Raw genomic sequence first — 8,937 nt, forward strand, 5'->3', positions numbered from 1 at the left:
CCCCTTCACCACGGCAAGGTAATGATCACGAAGGGGAATGGGCGCATGTACATTCCTTTTCTTTTGTTGTTGCAGCTGCCCGCAGTGCAGCCAGAAAAATTAGGCAGTCATGTACACGCACCAGAAAAATTATTACAGCGGCCGCTGCTAGCAGCGGCCTAAAAAATTCAGCAATCCGCCTGGAGTCCCGGACCCTGTTGGTGGTGGCGGAGAAGGTAGTCAAGCGGCCTGCAGGCAGACATGCTGTGTGGAGGGACTGGGAGCGACTTAGTCTTCTTGGGGCAGGCCAGGCAGCCAGTCACACGGCGTGCAGGCAGAGATGCTGTGTGTGCGGGGACTGACTTAGTCTTGGGGCGGGCAGCAGCCCTCGGGGATCCATGCCTCATTCATTTTGATAAAGGTGAGGTACTTAACACTTTTGTGACTTAAGCGACTTCTCTTCTCTGTGACAATGCCTCCAGCTGCGCTGAAGGTCCTTTCTGACAGGACGCTTGCGGCAGGGCAGGAGAGAAGTTGGATGGCAAATTGGGACAGCTCTGGCCACAGGTCAAGCCTGCGCACCCAGTAGTTCAAGGGTTCCTCATCGCTGTTCACAGCAGTGTCTACATCCACACTTAAGGCCAGGTAGTCGGCTACCTGCCGTTCCAGGCGTTGGAGGGTGGATCCGGAAGGGCTACGGCGAGGCGTTGGACTAAAGAACGTCCGCATGTCCGACATCACCATGAGATCGCTGGAGCGTCCTGTCTTTGACTGCGTGGACACGGGAGGAGGATTAGTGGCAGTGGTACCTTGCGGGTGTTGTGCCGTCACATCACCCTTAAAGGCATTGTAAAGCATAGTTGACAGCTGGTTCTGCATGTGCTGCATCCTTTCCACCTTCCGGTGAGTTGGTAACAGGTCCGCCACTTTGTGCCTGTACCGAGGGTCTAGTAGTGTGGCCACCCAGTACAGGTCATTCCAATTGAGGTTTTTTATACGGGGGTCCCTCAACAGGCAGGACAGCATAAAAGACGACATCTGCACAAAGTAGGATCCAGTACCCTCCATCTCCTCTTGCTCTTCTTCAGTGACGTCAGGTAAGTCAACCTCCTCCCCCCAGCCGTGAACAATACCACGGGAAGGTTGAGCAGCACAAGCCCCTTGCGATGCCTGCTGAGGTTGTTCTCCTGCCGCTGTCCCCTCCTCCTCCTCCCCCAAAGAAACACCTTGCTCATCATCCTCTGAGTCTGACTCGTCTTCTGCACACGACTTCTCTTCTTCCTCCTCCTCCCCCCTCTGTGCTGCCGCAGGTGTTGAGGAAACAGCTGGGTCTGATGAAAATTGGTCCCATGCCTGTTCCTGCCGTAACGGTTCCTGGTCACGCTCATTCACAGCTTCATCCGCCACTCTACGCACAGCACGCTCCAAGAAGTAAGCGTAGGGAATTAAGTCGCTGATGGTGCCCTCACTGCGGCTCACCAGGTTGGTCACCTCCTCAAACGGCCGCATGAGCCTGCATGCATTTTCCATCAGTGTCCAGTTGTCGGGCCAGAACATCCCCATCTTCCCAGACTGTTTCATTCTACTGTAGTTGTAGAGGTAGTGGGTCACGGCTTTCTTCTGTTCTAGCAGGCGGGAGAACATGAGCAGGGTCGAGTTCCAGCGAGTCGGGCTATCGCAAATGAGGCGTCTCACCGGCATGTTGTTTTTGCGCTGAATTTCCGCAAAGCGTGCCATGGCTGTGTAAGACCGCCTCAAATGCCCACAGAACTTCCTGGCCTGCTTCAGGACATTCGCTAAGCCAGGGTACTTTGCCACAAATCTTTGAACCACTAGATTCATGACATGTGCCATGCAGGGTATGTGTGTCAGCTTCCCCATATGCAAAGCGGCAAGCAGATTACTGCCGTTGTCGCACACCACGTTGCCTATCTCCAGGTGGTGCGGGGTCAGCCACTCATCCACCTGTTTCTTAAGAGCAGCCAGGAGAGCTGCTCCAGTGTGACTCTCCGCTTTGAGACAAGACATGTCTAAGATGGCGTGACACCATCTTACCTGGCATGCAGCATAGGCCCTGCGGAGCTGGGGCTGTGTAGCTGGAGAGGAGAACTGCCACTCAGCCAAGGAGGAGGAGGACAGCGAAGAGCATGTAGCAGGAGGAGAGGAGGTGGCAGGAGGCCTGCCTGCAAGCCGTGGAGGTGTCACAATTTGGTCCGCTGCGCCCTGCTTGCCATCGTTCACCACCAGGTTCACCCAATGGGCTGTGTAGGTAATGTAGCGGCCCTGCCCGTGCTTGGCAGACCAGGCATCCGTGGTCAGGTGTACCCTTGACCCAACGCTCTTCGCAAGAGATGACACCACTTGCCTCTCAACTTCACGGTGCAGTTGGGGTATGGCCTTTCTCGAAAAATAAGTGCGGCCTGGCATCTTCCACTGCGGTGTTCCGATGGCCACAAATTTACGGTAGGCCTCAGAGTCCACCAGCCGGTATGGTAACAGCTGCCGAGCTAACAGTTCCGCCACGCCAGCTGTCAGACGCCGGGCAAGGGGGTGACTGGCCGAAATTGGCTTCTTCCGCTCAAACATTTCCTTCACGAACACCTGACTGCTGCTGTGGGCAGAGGAGCAGGAACCGCTCAAGGGCAGAGGCGGAGTGGAGGAGGGTGCCTGTGAAGGTGGAAGGGAGAAAGCGGCAGAAGCAGATAATGCACCTGATGGAGGAGGAAGAGGAGAAGGAGGGTGGCTTTGCTTTTGTGTGCTGCTGCTGCTTTTGCTCAGGTGGCCATCCCATTGCTGTTTGTGCCTTTTCTCCAGGTGCCTTCGTAAGGCACTTGTCCCTACGTGAGTGTTGGCCTTTTCACGGCTCAATTTTTGTTGGCAGAGCGAACAGATGGCTTTGGTCCGATCTGAGGCACACACATTAAAAAATTTCCACACCGCTGAGCCACCCTGGGATGTGGGCACTATGGGGACCTCAGCAGCTGATGCTGAAGGGCAAGTTGGCTGGCTGTACATAGGTGGCGATACATGGTGCCGGACTCTGCCACCAGCTGTTTCTGACGAAGAGCTGCCCCAGCTTCTTTCAGCAACTTCTCTCCTCCTACTACTCTCTGACTCCCCCTCTGAACTGTCCCCCTCTTCATCTCCTCTATTGGGAACATACAGAGGATCCCTATTACCGTCATCATCGTAGTCATCCTGCCCAGCTTCGCTTGCCTCAGACAAATCCAAACTTGCACCATCAGTAGGTCCTTCATCCTCCTGACACGTTACATCCATAGTGTTGCCGCGTAACTCAGACATATGAGCTGGTGAAAATTCATCTGGCTGTAACAACAATGGCTGTGCATCAGTGATTTCACCACTAAATAATTCTTGCGAAGTGTCAAATGCAGCGGAAGTGGTGCTAGTAGTAGCGCTGGTGGCTGAGCAAGATGAGGTGTTCTGTGTCGCTAAATACTCAACCATGTCCTGACAATCTTGGTAGGTGATGGGACGTGCCTTCTTCCGAGCACTGTACTGTGGGCCAGGTCCACACGAAATTACATTTTCACGACCTCGCGCAGACCTGCCGGGTGGCCTTCCTCTGGCTCTGGCACTACCTCTTCCTCTACCTGTTTTGTCCATATCGGGTATGCACGGAGTGGTATATCACACTGTGTGCACTCACGTAGGTAGGTGGGTTCACTTAACTGCACAGGTATGCGCACTGATGCGGTGGGTTCACTGAACAGAACAGGTATACAGTGGCGGGTTCACAGAACAGGTATGCAGTGGCAGGTTCACTGCACACAACAGGTATGCAGTGGCAGGTTCACTGAACACAACAGGTATGCAGTGGCGGGTTAACTGAACAGGTATACAGTGGCGGGTTCACTGAACAGAACAGGTATGCAGTGGCGGGTTCACTAAACAGAACAGGTATACAGTGGCGGGTTCACTAAACAGAACAGGTATACAGTGGCGGGTTCACAGAACAGGTATGCAGTGGCAGGTTCACTGAACACAACAGGTATGCAGTGGCGGGTTCACTGAACAGGTATACAGTGGCGGGTCCACTGAACAGAACAGGTATGCAGTGGCGGGTTCACTAAACAGAACAGGTATACAGTGGCGGGTTCACTAAACAGAACAGGTATACAGTGGCGGGTTCACAGAACAGGTATACAGTGGCGGGTCCACTGAACAGAACAGGTATGCAGTGGCGGGTTCACTGAACAGGTATACAGTGGCGGGTCCACTGAACAGAACAGGTATGCAGTGGCGGGTTCACTAAACAGAACAGGTATACAGTGGCGGGTTCACTAAACAGAACAGGTATACAGTGGCGGGTTCACAGAACAGGTATGCAGTGGCAGGTTCACTGAACACAACAGGTATGCAGTGGCGGGTTCACTGAACAGGTATACAGTGGCGGGTCCACTGAATAGAACAGGTATGCAGTGGCGGGTTCACTGAACAGGTATACAGTGGCGGGTCCACTGAACAGAACAGGTATGCAGTGGCGGGTTCACTAAACAGAACAGGTATACAGTGGCGGGTTCACTAAACAGAACAGGTATACAGTGGCGGGTTCACAGAACAGGTATGCAGTGGACGGTTCACTGAACACAACAGGTATGCAGTGGCGGGTTCACTGAACAGGTATACAGTGGCGGGTCCACTGAACACAACAGGTATGCAGTGGCGGGTTCACTGAACAGGTATACAGTGGCGGGTCCACTGAACAGAACAGGTATGCAGTGGCGGGTTCACTAAACAGAACAGGTATACAGTGGCGGGTTCACAGAACAGGTATGCAGTGGCAGGTTCACTGAACACAACAGGTTTGCAGTGGCGGGTTCACTGAACAGGTATACAGTGGCGGGTCCACTGAACAGAACAGGTATGCAGTGGCGGGTTCACTAAACAGAACAGGTATACAGTGGCGGGTTCACTAAACAGAACAGGTATACAGTGGCGGGTTCACAGAACAGGTATGCAGTGGCAGGTTCACTGAACACAACAGGTATGCAGTGGCGGGTTCACTGAACAGGTATACAGTGGCGGGTCCACTGAACAGAACAGGTATGCAGTGGCGGGTTCACTGAACAGGTATGCAGTGGTGGGTTCACAGAACAGGTATGCAGTGGTGGGTTCACAGAACAGGTATGCAGTGGTGGGTTCACAGCACAGGTATGCAGTGGTGGGTTCAATGCACAGGTATGCAGTGGTGGTTTCAATGAACAGGTATACAGTGGCGGGTCCACTGAACAGAACAGGTATGCAGTGGCAGGTTCACTGAACAGGTATGCAGTGGTGGGTTCACAGCACAGGTATGCAGTGGTGGGTTCACAGAACAGGTATGCAGTGGTGGGTTCACAGCACAGGTATGCAGTGGTGGGTTCAATGAACAGGTATACAGTGGCGGGTCCACTGAACAGAACAGGTATGCAGTGGCAGGTTCACTGAACAGGTATGCAGTGGTGGGTTCACAGCACAGGTATGCAGTGGTGGGTTCACTGAACAGGTATGCAGTGGTGGGTTCACAGCACAGGTATGCAGTGGTGGGTTCACAGCACAGGTATGCAGTGGTGGGTTCACAGCACAGGTATGCAGTGGTGGGTTTACAGCACAGGTATGCAGTGGTGGGTTCACAGAACAGGTATGCAGCCAGACAGGAACAAGTTAAGCCTAACTAATCTTTCCCTGAGAGACAGTCTGCAGCAGCTCGCCCTACTCTCACTAACGCAGGCAGCACACGAGTGACCGTAATGGCCGCCGCTGCCTGCCTTATATAAGGGGGGGGGGGGGGGGGGCTCCAGGGGCTAGTGTAGCCTAATTGGCTACACTGGGCCTGCTGACTGTGATGTAGAGGGTCAAAGTTGACCCTCCATGTGCATTATGGGGCGAACCGAACTTCCGCAAAGGTTCGTCTGCGGGACGCGAACGCGAACCACTGAAGTTCGCATGGAACCGTTCGCAGGCGAACCGTTCGGCCCAACTCTAATGAGAAGTGGAACGAAAATCATACATGATTCCAAACATTTTTTACAAATAAATAACTGCAAAGTGGTGTGTGCATAATTATTCGGCCCACTTTGATCCGAGTGCAGTCAGTTGCCTATAGACATTGCCTGATGAGTGCTAATGACTAAATAGAGTGCACCTGTGTGTAATCTAATGTCAGTACAAATACAGCTGCTCTGTGAGGGCCTCAGAGGTTGTCTAAGAGAATATTGGGAGAAACAACACCGTGAAGTCCAAAGAACACACAAGACAGGTCCAGGACAGGTCAGGGATCAAGTTATTGAGAAATGTAAAGCAGGCTTAGGCTACAAAAAGATTTCCAAAGCCTTGAACATCCCAAGGAGCACTGTTTAAGCGATCATTCAGAAATGGAAGGAGTATGGCACAACTGTAAACCTACCAAGACAAGGCCGTCCACCTAAACTCATAGGCCAAACAAGGAAAGCGCTGATCAGAAATGCAGTCAAGAGGCCCATGGTGACTCTGGACAAGCTGCAGAGATCTACACCTCAGGTGGGAGACTCTGTCCATAGGACAACTATTAGTCATGCACTGTACAAAGTTGGCCTTTATGGAAGAGTGGCAAGAAGAAAGGCATTGTTAACAGAAATCATAAGAAGTCCTGTTTGCAGTTTGCCACAAGCCATGTGGGGGACACAACAACCATGTGGAAGAAGCTGCTCTGGTCAGATGAGACCAAAATGGAACCTTTTGGCCAAAATGCAAAACGCTATGTGTGGCAGAAAACTAACACTGCACATCACTCTGAACACACCATCCCCACTGTCAAGTATGGTGGTGGCAGCATCATGCTCGGGGTGTGCTTCTCTTCAGCAGGGACAGGGAAGCTGGTCAGAGTTGATGGGAAGATAGAAGGAGCCAAATACAGGGCAAACTTGGAAGTAACCCTCTTGGAGACTGCAAAAGACTTGAGACTGGGGCGGAGGTTCACCTTCCAGCAGGACAATGACCCTAACCATAAAGACAGGGCAACAATGGAATGGTTTAAAACAAAACATATCTATGTGTTAGAATGGCCTATTCAAAGTCCAGATCTAAATCCAATCGAGAATCTGTGGCAAGATCTGAAAACTGCTATTCACAAACGCTGTCCGTCTAATCTGACTGAGCTGGAGCTATTTTGCAAAGAAGAATGGGCAAGGATTTCAGTCTCTAGATGTGCAAAGTTGGTAGAGACATACCCTAAAAGACTGGCAGCTGTAATTGCAGCAAAAGGTGGTTCTACAAAGTATTGACTCAGGGGGCCGAATAATTACGCACATCCCACTTTGCAGTTATTTATTTGTAAAAAAGTTTGGAATGATGTATGATTTTCGATCCACTTCTCACATGTACACCACTTTGTATTGGTCTTTTACGTGGAATTCCAATAAAATCAATGCAGGTTTGTGGCAGTAATGTGACAAAATGTGGAAAACTTCAAGGGGGCCGAATACTTTTGCAACCCACTATATATATTGGTATCTATAGTACTAACTACTATCAGGTCATAACATTTTGACAATGTTTTTTTCCCCAGGGGTGCCTTGTAAAAATGGTAAAGTCATCAGGGGTTCCCTCACTCAGAAAAGTTTGAGAACCGCTGGTTTACACAGTCATGTAAGCCTGTTGTCTAGGTGATGCTTGCTGTGGGAGAGACAGTAAGCTGTGGCAGTAGGGAAGGAAAATTAACACTAAACTGGGTTAAAAAAAAAAAGCAGAGGCGACGTCACTTTTGGCATTGCAGGGAAACAGTAAAGATCGAAACCAGCAGAAATAAGATTTTCTTTTTCATATCACATTTCTCCTAAATCTGGCAGTGAATATTAAACACAACAGGAAAGGTAAGATAAATAATCAATTCTCATTGGGTGATTTGTATTTTATTTTTCAGTTAATATGGCGTTTCATCCTACTTTAATGAGTCTTATGTGTGAAGACATTTGTTTTAATAAAGTGACTTGTGTTTTCATTGTCCATTATCAATCATTTGCATGTTGTCCGCCGGTGTAAGTCATGCCGAGAATCTGAAGTCATAACCACAATAGCTGTTTAGGTAAGAGCTTTAATGACTAAGTACAAGATTTCCTTGCAAGCTTTCATAGCTTTACTCTTCAGGCATAATACAGAACTGGATCAGAACCATACCAAAGTAATATAACATACAGAGACTTACGGTATATATGATCTTGTTGAGAATCATATACAAGTCTCTGTATGTTCCATTACTTTGGTACCGCTCTGATCCTGTTCTGTATCCTGCTTGGAGATGAAAACTAAAGCTCTGAAAGCTTGTAAAGAAATCTGTTACAGTTTTTCATTAAAGGTATCGCTGAAACAACTTTTGTTGTTATGACTTTGGACACAATCAAACAATCAATTTTGTGAGATGGGACATGCTATTTTGAGAAGCACCAAAACAATCAAGATACAGTAGAATATGGTTATAGTAAACTCTGCTATAGTAAACCTCCGGATATAGTAAACTCAGTCCTCAGGTCCCAGCAAATGCATCTGTATAAATATACAATGTATGGCCAATTCTGATATAGTAAACTTCTGATATAGTAACCTACTTTTCCTGATCCCTTAGAGTTTATTATAAAGGGATTCTACAGTATTATGAAAATAGTTGTATTTGTTTTGAATTTTTTTTTTTTTTCTGCAACCTTGTTTCAGGTTTGTGATTCAGACAGTCCTGCAGCCAAAGCGATGATCAGGGCTGGCAGCAGCTGAGCTTGTGTAAAATGTTAAACATGCAGCCTATCACCATTCCATTCACTCCTCTTGCACACCCGGTCACTGCCCTCCAGTGATGGGAACACAAAGCAAAGGCATTGTGATAGGATCAAACATTGTGCAAATTTTTGTTGTAAACGGAGTCATTAGAAATATTAAGCTTGTAAAGAAACCATAACTGACAGCAGGGCCAAGCTGGAGAGGATCAGA

At 49.4% G+C, this 8,937-nt stretch overlaps 1 pseudogene; it reads left to right on the plus strand.

The window, feature by feature from the left end:
* Nucleotides 1–8,937, plus strand: part of LOC137535283 (zinc finger protein 585A-like) — a 389,395-nt pseudogene that overhangs the window by 298,329 nt on the left and 82,129 nt on the right.

This window comes from Hyperolius riggenbachi, chromosome 10, assembly GCF_040937935.1.
Source record: "Hyperolius riggenbachi isolate aHypRig1 chromosome 10, aHypRig1.pri, whole genome shotgun sequence".
NCBI classification, from domain to species: domain Eukaryota; kingdom Metazoa; phylum Chordata; class Amphibia; order Anura; family Hyperoliidae; genus Hyperolius; species Hyperolius riggenbachi.